This window comes from Henckelia pumila, chromosome 2 (assembly GCF_033568475.1).
Source record: "Henckelia pumila isolate YLH828 chromosome 2, ASM3356847v2, whole genome shotgun sequence".
Taxonomy (NCBI): domain Eukaryota; kingdom Viridiplantae; phylum Streptophyta; class Magnoliopsida; order Lamiales; family Gesneriaceae; genus Henckelia; species Henckelia pumila.
The window spans coordinates 84,899,645-84,912,931 of record NC_133121.1 but is presented as its reverse complement, the minus strand read 5'-3'; the positions used below and the strand labels follow the sequence as shown (position 1 = coordinate 84,912,931).

The window sequence follows — 13,287 nt, the reverse complement described above, 5'->3', positions numbered from 1 at the left end:
TTGCGAATTTCTTAGAAATTTGTGATACTTCCAAGCATCAAGGAGTTTCTGATGACGCTATTCATTTGCGTTTATTTATTTTTTCACTAAGAGATAAAGCTAAAGCATGACTCAATCATTTACCTGCAGGTTCTATCACAACATGGGACGAATTGGCAAAGGCATTTCTCAACAAGTATTTCACTCCCTCAAAGTCAATAAAACTGAGAACCGACATTACCACTTTTGTTCAAGGTGACCTAGAGTCACTGTATGAGGCATGGGAGCGCTAAAAGGAATTTCTGAGGAGATGCCCACATCATAAATTTTCGGAATAGCTTCTGGTACAAACTTTTTACTATGGTTTCTTTCATGCTAATCGCACCATGTTAGATGCAACTGTAGGTGGAAATCTCTTGCGTAAATCACTAGAATATGGGTTTGAATTATTCAAGGAAATGGCTCTTAGCAGCTATCATCCTCAATCTGAGAGGAATACATTGCAAAAATCCGCTGGAATCCATCAAGTAGATACGTTCACTTCAATGGCAGCTCAGCTGGAGGCCATGAATAAGAAGATTGATAGTTTGAGTGTTGGAAATTATGTTATGCGCATCCAAGAGGTGTTCTGTGACAAATGTGGAGGTGAGAATTTTACACAAAATTATCAAGATGATAACCCTTTTTATCTTCCAGATGGGGTGCCAGTGAAGCATGTGGGTAGTCACAATCGCCCTAGGAACAACCCATATTCGAACTCACACAATCCAAGTTGGAGGCAGCATCCAAAATTTTCATGCGGAGGTCAGAATAATCATGCTCGGCCACAAGGAAATCATAATCATGGGAAGAAACCTCAAGAGGAAAAGTCAATCCTAGAACAAATAATGAAAAAGTTCGTATCATCCACAGAGACAAGGATGCAAAACCAAGATGCATCGATAAAGAATTTGGAAAATCATTTAAGGCAGTTGGAAAAAGCAATGTCCAGTAGAGAACCTAGAACTCTACCGAGTGATACTAAAAAAAAACCCAAAGGATCAAGTGAAGGCTGTTGAGTTGAGGAGGGGAAAGAAGCTCGACGCCAAGGCGACTGAGCTGAAACAGAATCAGGCTGAGGGTGAGCAAGAAGCATTGACAGGTAAGTTATGTGACTCTAAAAAACCACCCACATCACAGTATAATATTGTTATTCCACCTCTGTTTCCTGCAGCACTTAAGAAAACAAAGATTGATGCGCGATTTTCCAAATTTCTTGAAGTGTTCAAAAAGTTACATATCAATATTCCTTTTGCCGACTCTTCGATGCAAATGCCTAGCTATGCAAAACTTTTGAAGGAAATTTTAGCCAGCAAGAGAAATATAGAGGAGCATGCGATGGTGAACTTAACCGAAAATTGCTCTGCTTTAGCGCAAAACAAAATTCCTCCTAATTTGAAAGATCCAATGAGTTTTTCTATCCCTTGCATGAATGGTGATGTGGTTTTTCACAAAGCCCTTGGTGATTTAGGTGCCCGTATTAACTTTATGTCATTTTGTGTTTTTAGGAAGCTTGGGATGGGAGAGCCAAAACCTACAAGAGTCTCTCTGCAATTGGCGGATAGATCGATGAAGTATCCACGAGGGATAATTGAATATGTTCTTGTCAAAGTTGACAAATTTATATTTCAAATAGAATTCGTGGTGCTTGACATGGAAGAAGATTTGGATATGCCTTTAATCTTGGCTAGACCTTTTCTAGAAACCAGAAAGGCCCTCATCGACGTACAAAAAGGATAGTTATTGAGAGTAGGAGATGAGGAAATCACTTTTGATGTCTTTAACACACTTAAACACTCACTGCAAAATCAAGATTGTTTTAAGATAGATGCATTAGATTCACTTGTTTATAGTTTTGTGCAGGACAAGTTAAAGGATCCAGTGGAAGCTGCACTCACAAATGGAGGATATGAAGATGAATTTGATGAGGAGAGAACAAACATGTAGCATATTTTAATGAAAACTCTCCCTTAAAGAAGCAAGTGCGGTTCCGACTTGAAAAATTGGGAGATAGGAAGGATCTAGTTCTTCAAGAATCCAGCCTAGAGACACCACCAATTCTCGAACTTAAACCCTTACCTTCACATTTGAAATATGTTTATTTGGGTGCAGATAATAATCTACCTGTTATTATTTCCTCTTCTTTGACAGGTGTGATGGAATAAAAATTTGTGGATGTACTTAAGGCGCACAAAAGGGCGTTTGCATGGAATGTGGCTGACATAAAGGGAATTAATCCATTGATTTGCATGCACAAAATCTTGATGGAAGAGAAATATACACCTTAGTGCAACCTCAAAGGAGATTTAATTCGAAGATGCAGTAGGTAGTGAAAGCCGAAACAATTAAATTGCTGGATGCAGGTATTATCTATCTCATCTCTGACAATGCATGGGTAAGTCCAAGTCAATGTGTTCTTAATAAAGGTGATATAACTATGGTGAAAAATTAGAAAAATGAATTGGTACCCACAAGGACTGTGACGGGATGGCGCGTGTGAATTGATTATAGGAAATTAAATGACGCCATCCGTAAGGACCATTTTCCCATTCCCTCATAGTTCAAATGATTGAGAGATTAGCGGGTCATGAGTTTTATTGTTTTTTGGATAAGTATTCGATGTATAACCAGATTATGATTGTGCGTGAGGATCAAGAGAAAAATATTTTCACTTGTCCTTATGGTACTTTTGCATATAGACGGATGCCGTTTGGATTGTGTAACGCACCAGCTACATTTCAAAGAAGCATGACTAGAATTTTTCATGACATGATTGAAAATTTTTTAGAGATATTCATGGATGATTTTCTATTTTTGTATCTTCTTTTGATGATTGTCTGAAAAATTTGTGTATGGTTTTGTTGCGGTGTGAGGAGACTAACCTGGTATTAAATTGGGAGAAGTGTCATTTTATGGTGCAAGAAGGTATAGTGCTTGGGCATAAAATTTTTGAATAGGGAAAATTGAAGTAGATAGAGCAAAGGTGGAGGTCATAAAAAATTTACCTCCACCAAATTCCGTAAAGGGAGTTCGGAGTTTCTTAAGGCACGCTGGTTTTTATCGGCGATTTATTAAATAATTTTCAAAAATTGCTAAGCACTTGTCTTCTTTATTGATGAAATATATGCAGTTTAATTTTAACTCTGATTGTATGCAGGCATTCGAGGTACTGAAAGATCGATTATTGACAGCTCCTATCTTGGTGGCTGCTAACTGGGATCTACCCTTCGGGGTAATGTGTGATGCTAGTGATACTGCCGTAAGTGCCATCTTGGGTCAGCGGAAAAAACAAGGTATTCCATATTATTTACTATGCGAGTAAAACTCTAGATGAAGATCAACTAAATTATGCCACCATAGAAAAGGAATTACTCGCTATAGTATTTGCGTTTGATAAGTTTGATTCTTACCTTGTTTTGTCTAAAGTCATTGTGTACACCGATCACTCAACATTAAAAATATTTTCTTGTTAAGAATGATGCTAAGCCTAGATTGATTAGGTGGATTTTATTGCTGCAAGAATTTGATTTGGAATTAAAAGACAAAAAAGGTGTAGAGAATGTAGTGGCTGATCACTTGTCTAGGCTTGAATACTCGAGTGAGGGAAAGAAAAATAAAGAGGCTGATATAGATGATTGGTTTTCGGATGAGAAATTATTCACACTTAATGATTGCCCATTGTATGCAAATTTTTCTAATTATCCAGTCACAGTCACACTTCCACCAAATGTATCATTTCACTAACGAAAGATTTTCTTATCAGACGTGAAATATTATTTTTGAGAGGAACCGTTTTTGTTTAAAATCTATGCAGATTCCACGATTCGGAGTTGCGTGCCGGAAAAAGAGATGTGGCTTATTTTGAGTCATTGCCACGATCGTGAGGTAGACGGTCACTTTGGACTGATAAAAACAGCGACAAAGGTACTTGAATGTGGTTTTCATTGGCCTGCTATTTTTATGGATGCTCGTGCATATGTTATTTCTTGTGATCGATACCAACACACAGGTAACATCTCTAACCATAATGAGATGCCTTTGAATAATATTATGGAGTGTGAAGTGTTTGATGTTTGGGGCATAGATTTCATGGGACCTTTTCCCAAATCTATCATGAAAAAATACATTTTGGTTGCGGTTGACTATGTTTCGAAATGGTAGAGGCAGAGGCTGGTGCAACTAATGATGCTCATGTGGTGTTGAAATTTTTGAAGAAAAATATTTTTAATCGATTTGTCACACCCCGAGCAATTATTAGTGACGAAGGTTCACATTTTTGCAATAAACTATTTGAAAAGCTTTTGGAAAAGTATGGTGTCACGCAAAAGATCTCCACCCCTTACCATCCCCAAACTAGTGGGAAAGTGGAAGTGTCAAACCGTGAAATCAAAAGAATTTTTTAAAACACAGTGAGCACTAGTAGGAAAGATTGGTTTGTTAGATTAGATGACGCTCTTTAAAAAACCTATAGGCACTACACCATATAGGTTGCTTTTTGGTAAATCATGTCGTCTACATGTTGAGTTAGAGCATAAGGAATATTGGGAAATCAAGTCTGTAACGCCCCGATTTTATCTTAATTGATCTTATTTGAGATAATCAGAGTTTCTAGAGTTCAAAAGACGACTTTTTATTGATCGGGGTCTATTTTGCAAATTTTGGAAATTTTAGGGACTAAAGTCAAAATTGGAGTTTTATATATTATCTTACCTTGTTTGACTTGGGAATAGTCTTCATCCCTCTCCCTTGGCCGTTCCTCCTCCATTGAAACGCCCCATAGCTTTCCCAAGATTTCAGAATTCAGTCCAAGCTCGATTTGTCTGTTGGAATTTATTTCTGAGGGCAGATTAGCGATGACTGCAGCGAGAGCTCCGTTATATCGTAAGTTTTTATACGATCAAATACATTCTAATTTTTGGATGTTGTTAGAATCGATTGAGTTTCAAGTATGTTGTTCTTGGCAGAGTTCTGATCGTTTATTCTCAGTCGGTTTTGAAATAGAGCGACGTTTGGATTTGTCAAGATTTTTGGAAGCCATTTTCGAAAATCTAGTTTTGAGATTTGTTGGGTTTCAGCCATTATTGTTGTTTTAGCATTGGTATGAGTTGATATCGATATTGTACTGCTGTCTGCGTTTCCGGTTTTTTCAGTTTATAGCCGTTATGCCGCCGGTTTGAGTTTTAGAGATTTTGAACCATTTTATGTTATTGAACTTTGGCTTGTGAGTTGATCATCGTTGTTGATCTTCTTTGCCTCCGTACAGATTCGTTTGGAGTTTGTCGAGCCCGGTGTTAGCAGCATTCGATCGTCAAGAGCTTGGACGAAGAACGGTAAAGAGATTACCTTGAGCCTTGTTGTTGTTTAGGTTGTATAGATTTTGATATAACCTTTTGTTGTAGCGTATCCAGAGTTGGAGCTACTTGCATTGAAAAAGTAAAAGCAGTCATCGTTAGCGGGATAGCATACTCGAGACAGCTTGGTTCTTGAGTTTTTCCCTTAAAAATCACATACTTGCTTTAATACGTGTTCTAGCTTGTGGAACTTATATTTTGTTGTTATTTGAGTTTTTCTATATGGCTTATGTGTTATGTTTCCTTATGCATTCATCTTGAGTCAAACCTCTGTTTCAGCGGGCAGAACAACCCTTTTTAATTAGACATTTTGGGGGCTATGTTGGGAGTGGCCTGGGTTGTAGAAGTTCACCTAGTGTCAGCATACTCCTCATAGTCGCACAAAGTCTAAGGGATTGGGATACGTGGCACCACCTCTATTGGGAGAGTCGGTGATTCATCACGTGATCTCATCCTTGGGATCCCAAAAAGCACATCAGAAATCCCTCGTTATTCAGAATTGATATCCCGATTTAAAGACATGCATTTCATTACGTTGATAATGATTACGTTGTTGCCTGGAAAGCATGTTTGTTGTTGTATTACTTGTTATGTTGCTTTTACTGGGAATATCATTCTCACCGGAGTTATCCGGTTGTTGCTTTGTTTTGTATGTGTACTTGGCAACATGTGGGGCAGGATCTAGTCAGCGAAGACCTGGTTAGCATGAAGAGGGAGAGTTAGTAGTGGGACTCGGTTTAGAAGTCGAATTCAGCATGTATACCTAGTTATGTTGGAACATGTTTAGATATCAAACTTCGTGTTTTGTTGTATTGATATTGCGAGCCTTATGTTAGAACGTTGTCCTTGCATGTTCTATCTTTCTGGGCAGCTGATAGACTCTAGAACTTCATGTATTATTTGGAGAATCGGCGATTGTAATGCATGATTATGATTTGAATGTATTGAATGGCATTTGGATTGAGTTGGCTAGTTGATTTCTGGATTTTTTTTTGTTCTAGTGCAGGGTGCGAACGGTCTGCTATTTTTAGCAGACCGAGCCCCCCACCCCTCCGAGCAAAACAGCAAGCCTGCTATTTTGGGCGCGCTCGATCTACTATTTTTAGCAGACCGAGCGCAACCCTTGTTGAGCATAACAGTGGGTTTAGTATTTTGGAGGCGCCCGGTCTGCAGTTTTTAGCAGACCGAGCGCACCCCCTTAAAAAAAATCTTTTACTTTTAGTTTTGGATCTTGTATGCTTAATTGTTGTTTAGTTCGAGATTAATTGTTTATAACCGAGGTCTCACATTAAGTGGTATCAAAGAGATAAGTTCTTGGTTGAACTAGAGTGAGCGGGGTAGATCGAGTCTGCGTGTATTGGCTCCTCGCATGTGATTGAGTTATTTAACTGTGTATTTAATTCCATGAAAGCATGATTTATTATTTGAGAATTAATTGAATTACATGTTTATGTGATTTAATTTATAAAAAATGATCTACTTGAGATATAATTGTTTCTGTTATCGACTGGTATCCGGTATTCTGAGCGGTTGTAAGGGCACCGATTGTAGCGATTGATATATCTTGTGTCCTAACCTTTGATTATCAGATGGGTCCTCGTCGAGTTATTAACAGAAACCCACCGCCAGTTACTCCTCCTAATGAGCAAGCTAGTACAGAAACTGTTCAGATGGATGCTACAGCGACTCCTATGAAAACCTTTCTGAAGAGGTTTCAGTCGTTTAATCCACCTTTGTTGCTAGGTACAGAGAATACGGTTGACTATGAGAGCTGTTTGGACGACATTGTTCAGTTGTTCGATTCCCTTGATTACTTTGACGACCGCCGAACTAGGTTAGTCATTCATCAGCTTCGTGGTGTTGCTAAGAACTGGTGGATCATGACGAAGAGATCCATGGAGAATCGAGGTACAGTTGTTTATTGGACTATTTTCAAATCTGAATTTTATAAGCGGTTTTACCCGGTTTCGTACCGAAAGGACAAGGGAGCAGAGTTTGCCAATCTGAGGCAAGAGAACTTGAACATTGAAGAGTATGTTGCCAAATTCGATATTCTGTTGCATTTTGCACCGCATATAGCAGACAATGAAGAAGCCAAAGCCGATCAGTTCATCAACGGCTTGAATCCCGACATCTTCACGTTGGTAAACATTGCTAAGCCTGATAACTTTGAGGATGCCATGAATCACGCAAAGGGAGGGGAAGCAGGTTTGTGGAGACAAAGAGGAAATCAGATGGTCTCAGTAGCAGAGACAGTCTCAGAACCAACCGTCTCAGTATCAGAATCAGCCACCTCAGTATCAGAACCAACAGCAGAGGTATGAAGGAGGAAGAAGTGGGGGAAACAGAAAGGATCATTACAAAGCAAGAGGGAAACAGTTCAAGAGGCATGGGAACAGTTCTTCTAGTTCCAGTGGTTCCAAGCAATTTGGTTCAGGACAGAGTTCTGGATCTTCATCTTTGTTCTGCAACAATAGTGGAGGTAGACACTCACCGGACCAGTGTGTAGGAGTCTTTGGGAACTACAATACCTGTCAGCAATCGGGACACTTTTCTAAGGTGTGCCCTCAGCATAGTAGAGATCGAGCTCAAAGTGGGAGTTCATCTAGACCTACAGCTCAGCCTAAGAGACAGTCTTCCGCAGTTCACGCCTTCCAGTCTCAGCAGCAGAACAGACAGGGAAGTAACCCTAGTGCGAACCAGCCTTCAAGACAGCATGCACGAGTCTTTGCCTTGACAGAGGATCAGGCTTAGGCAGCACCTGACTATGTTATATATAGCAGGTAACTGTTCGATTTTTAGTTATTCTGCTCATGTATTGATAGATACATGTGCTTCTCATTCCTTTATCTCTGAGAAATTTGTATTGTTGCAAGCTTTGCCTACTGAGTTATTACCTACTGTAGTAGCTGTTACTTCACCTTTGGGTGGAGGAATTGTTTCTGTCAGATTAGTCAGGAACTGTGAACTTTGTTTTGAGGGAAATTTTTTGGAATTTGACTATATTGTACTTGGGTTGTCAGATTTTGACTGTATTGTTGGTATAGATGCTTTAACCAAGTACAAGGAAACAGTCTATTGTTTTTTGAAGGTTGTCAGATTCAGACCTGAAATGGCAGACGAGTGGAAATTCTTTGGTAAGCGTTCTCGATCTAAAATTCCTTTGATTTCAGTGTTATCTATGATTCGTTTGTTACAGAGAGGTGCAGAGGGATTTTTTGTTTATGCAGTTGATGTACTGAAATCTAGCCCTGAATTGGTTGATATACCAGTGGTTAGAGAATTTGCTGATGTGTTTCCTGAAGATATTCCTGGATTGCCGCCTATTAGAGAAATCGAATTCAGCATCGATTTGGTGTCAGGTACTCAACCTATTTCCAAAGCTTCATATCGTATGGCACCGGTTCAATTGAGAGAGTTGAAAGAAAATCTTGAGGATTTTATTGCCAAGGGATACATCAGACCTAGTGTATCGCCTTGGGGTGCTCCTGTTCTGTTTGTTCGTAAGAAGGATGGTTCTATGCGGCTTTGTATCGACTACCGTCAACTGAATCAGGCTACAGTCAAGAACAGGTATCCTGTTAGAACCTAATGGGGGGGGATTTAGGTTCTATTGGCAACTTTAGCAATTTAAAGTGATTATGCAAGTACGCAAGCGGAAGACTTAAGCAATCAAATAAATAAGTGCGGTAAATAAATACGTAATGTAAATAAAGCAGTAAAAAGGATAAGAGATGTTTATGGAAGTTCGACGATAAATCGTCTACGTCTCCCCTTCTTGGTTAAGTCGATTAACCAAGGATCCACTAGCACTTCGAACGTCTTGGCCTTGATGGCTCCAAGGATAGCCTTACAACTTGACACGATCACCGCGCCGATACAACTCAACACTCTTGGCCTTAAGGGCTCCAAGGATAGCCTCAACACAACACTTGGCTTAACACTCAAGTGCTTACAACGATAGCACAACACACTTGGCTTCACACTCAAGTGTTTACAACAATAGCACAACCAACTCACAAACTATTTTTACAAACACTCTCAAATATATCACACAAACACTTTGATAGTGAGAAATTGCTTGCAAAGGAGAGAAGAGATGAGTTGGGATGTCTCTAAATGGTCTTGGCAAGCCTCTATTTATAGTTGGCAAAGATTTGAATTTGAATTTGTGTGCTTGGAGCGTTTATTGGGAAGCCAAGGAGTAGAGACAAAGTGTAGGCGCCGCTTCCTTCTTTTTCCAGCACTGAGCAGCTTTTGTGGAAAATTCATATCTTCCAATTTAACCGTTGGATTGATCTGAAATTTAAACTGAAGCTTTAAAACATCTGGATCTTCAATCTGAACGGTGGAGATTTGATTCTAACGAGTCAAACATTTCCAGTAAATCTCGAAAGTCGCAAAATCACGTTCTCGCTTTTGTTCTGAGCATTACTTTTCAAAAATTCGAATCTCACAATCCATCCGTTGGATTGGCCTGAAATTAACACACAATCTTTGTAACATCCTGATATTGATCGTGATTGGTGGAGATTGAATTTGGATGCCTCCATCGATTCCAGTAGTCTTCGGAATCCGATACTTCAGCAGTTAGCTCCTTGCAGAAATAGCTACTGTTCAACATATTTGCAAAAATCATAACTCCATATCCAGCCGTTGGATTGATTTGAAATTTGGATACAAACTTTAAAACATCATAGAAATCCATCTGATTTGTGGAGATCGGATTTTAATAACCGAAGCATTCCCAGTTATTTTCTGAAGTTGAGTCTTCATAGTTCATTCCTTGCAGAAGTAAGTACTGTGCAGCTTTGTTAATAAACTCATATCTCCATATCCAGCCGTTGGATTGCTATGAAATTTGGAGAGAAGCTTGAGAACATCCTGATCTTGATTTTCATTGTTGGAGATCTGATTTGGAGGACCAGAAAGTGCCCGGTGAATTTTGCAAGTTTCTGCTTTATAATATTGGCTTGTCCTTGTCCATTTCTTTTACAACTTCAAAGTAACTTCCAAGAATTTGATTGTTAATATGATCTAATCTGCAAAGTCTCACTTTAAATAGTTAGTAACAATTAACCGAGTTTTGTAATCATCAAAACATAATAATATGAGATTTGTTAATGCATTAAAAACATTAATCTCATAACACGAGATTTGTATGCGTTTAAGGCGTAACAATCTCCCCCTTTTTGATGATCACAAAACTTGGTTAAATAGGAGAAATAAATGTACAATATTAAATAAATAATTTAAATTTGCACAATATAATTGCATGAATAAAACTCCTCCTAAATTAAACAATTAGTTAAGAAGAGTTTGTTTATCAAATAACCAATTTTTTTATTCTCTATGCATTTAAGCAAACTAACTCTCCCCCTTAGTTAAAGTATTTAACCAAACTAATTCTCCCCCTTTTTGTGATAATCAAAAAGACTGGAAAAATAAATGCAAAACATGATAATTAAATATGATTTCTAAAAAGCAACACATAAATTTCACATAAAATGTGAGCTTTATAACTTTGAATAAATACAATTAATTTGTATTATCCAAAATTAAGTTGCTCAAATTTTATATTAAGCTCCCCCTTAATATGACATTAAATTTATTTATGTCCACAAGTGATTACAACTCAATCATGCCAAGTTCACCACGCAAACGAATAAAAGTATTTTCATCTAGTGGTTTTGTAAAAATATCGGCAATTTGATTTTTAGTGTCAACATATTGAAGTTCAACTTCATTTCGTTCGATGTGGTCACGAATAAAATTATGACGAATGTCAATATGTTTGGTGCGCGAATGTTGAATCGGATTCTTTGTAAGACATATGGCGCTAGTGTTGTCACAGAAAATAGGGATTTTTGAAAAAGAGACGCCATAGTCGAGCAATTGATGCTTCATCCAAAGAATTTGCGCACAACAACTACCGGCAGCCATATATTCGGCTTCGGTCGTTGATAACGCAACACAATTTTGCTTTTTGGAAAACCAAGAAACCAAACAGTTTCCTAAAAAGAAACAGGTTCCACTAGTGCTTTTTCGGTCCACCTTATATCCACCAAAGTCGGCATCGCAATAAGCTTTTAAATCAAAGAAAGAATTTTTCGAATACCACAAGCCGAGATTTGGAGTATTTGAAAGATATTTGAAAATGCGTTTTAAGGCGAACAAATGTGATTCCTTTGGACATGATTGAAATCGTGCACACAAGCAAACACTAAACATAATGTCCGGTCTACTAGCAGTAGCATATAATAAGGAGCCAATCATACTACGAAAGGAAGATTGATCTACAGTTTTACCATTTTCATCCTTGTCGAGTCTGATTGCTGTGCTCATCGGTGTGGATGATGATTTTGTGTTCTCCATTCCAAACTTCTTTAGAATCTCCTTGATGTATTTGCTTTGGTTCACAAAGAACCCATCCTTGCACTGTTTGATTTGTAATCCGAGGAAATAGTTAAGTTCCCCCATCATACTCATCTCGAAGTGTTCCTGCATCAACTTAGAGAATTCTTGACAAAGAGTTTCATTAGTAGAACCAAAAATTATGTCATCAACATAAATTTGCACAATTAATAAATCATCTTTGTCATGTTTGGTAAACAAAGTAATATCAACAATTCCTCTAGTAAAGCCATTGGTAATAAGGAAAGAAGAGAGTTTTTCATACCAAGCTCGAGGAGTTTGTTTCAATCCATACAAAGCTTTGTTGAGTCTATATACGTGATCAGATAACAAATTATCAACAAAGCCATCAGGTTGTTCAATATAGACCTCTTCTTTCAAATCACCATTCAAGAAAGCACTTTTAACATCCATCTGAAATAATTTAAAATTTCTAGAGCATGCAAAAGCAAGTAACATACGAATGGATTCAAGACGGGCAACAGGAGCATAAGTCTCATCATAATCAATGCCTTCTTCTTGACTATATCCTTTAGCTACGAGCCTAGCCTTGTTTCTAGTGATGGTGCCATGCTCATCAAGTTTATTTCTAAACACCCATTTAGTACCTATCACAGGTCTATCATGCGGCCTAGAAACAAGATCCCAAACATTATTGCGTTTAAATTCATTTAACTCATCTTGCATAGCAATAATCCAGAAATCATCAAGTAAAGCATCATCAACACATTTTGGCTCAACATGAGAAACAAAAGCAAGATGATTACAAATATTATTGAGAGAAGAGCGAGTAGATACTCCCTTTGATGGACTTCCAATTATCAGATCTTTAGGATGATCTTTGTGATGTGTCCATTCCTTAGGAAGTGGTGTTTCCTCAACTGTAGCATCTATATCATTTAAGCTTGAGGAAACCATCTCTTCTTCAAGTATTTCTATATCATCATTGTTAGTGCGAGAAATATTTAACAAAGATTCATCAAATATAACATGCATTGATTCTTCAACAAGTAAGGTGCGCTTATTGAATACTCTATAAGCCTTACTTGTAGTAGAATACCCAAGAAAAATACCTTTATCGGATTTGGCATCAAATTTGCCAAGGTTGTCCTTACCATTGTTGTGAATGAAGCACTTAGAACCAAAAAGCCCGAAAGAATGAAATGTTAGGCTTTCTCTCCCTCCATAACTCGTATGGAGTTTTCTTGAGAATTGGCCTTATTGATACGCGATTGATGATGTAACAGGCAGTGTTCATTGCTTCAGCCCAAAAATATTTTGGTAGAGAATGCTCACATAACATGGTCCTTGCAATCTCTACTAGTGTCCTATTTTTCCTCTCAACGACCCCGTTTTGTTGAGGAGTCCTAGGACAAGAAAAATTGTGACCGATGCCTTTTTCTATACAAAAGTTTGAAAAATTCTCATTTTGAAATTCAGTTCCGTGGTCACTACGGATCTGTTTTATTGAAAGATTTTTCTCATTCTCAACTCGTTTAGCAAA

The 13,287-nt window shown here is 38.0% G+C and overlaps 1 non-coding gene across 1 annotated transcript; it reads right to left on the bottom strand.

Moving 5' to 3' along the window:
• Positions 1–200: 200 nt before the first annotated feature.
• LOC140885762 (small nucleolar RNA R71) lies at positions 201–307 on the bottom strand. Its single transcript, XR_012151178.1, has one exon. It is a non-coding gene; the product is annotated as a small nucleolar RNA R71 (small nucleolar RNA).
• Positions 308–13,287: the final 12,980 nt, after the last annotated feature.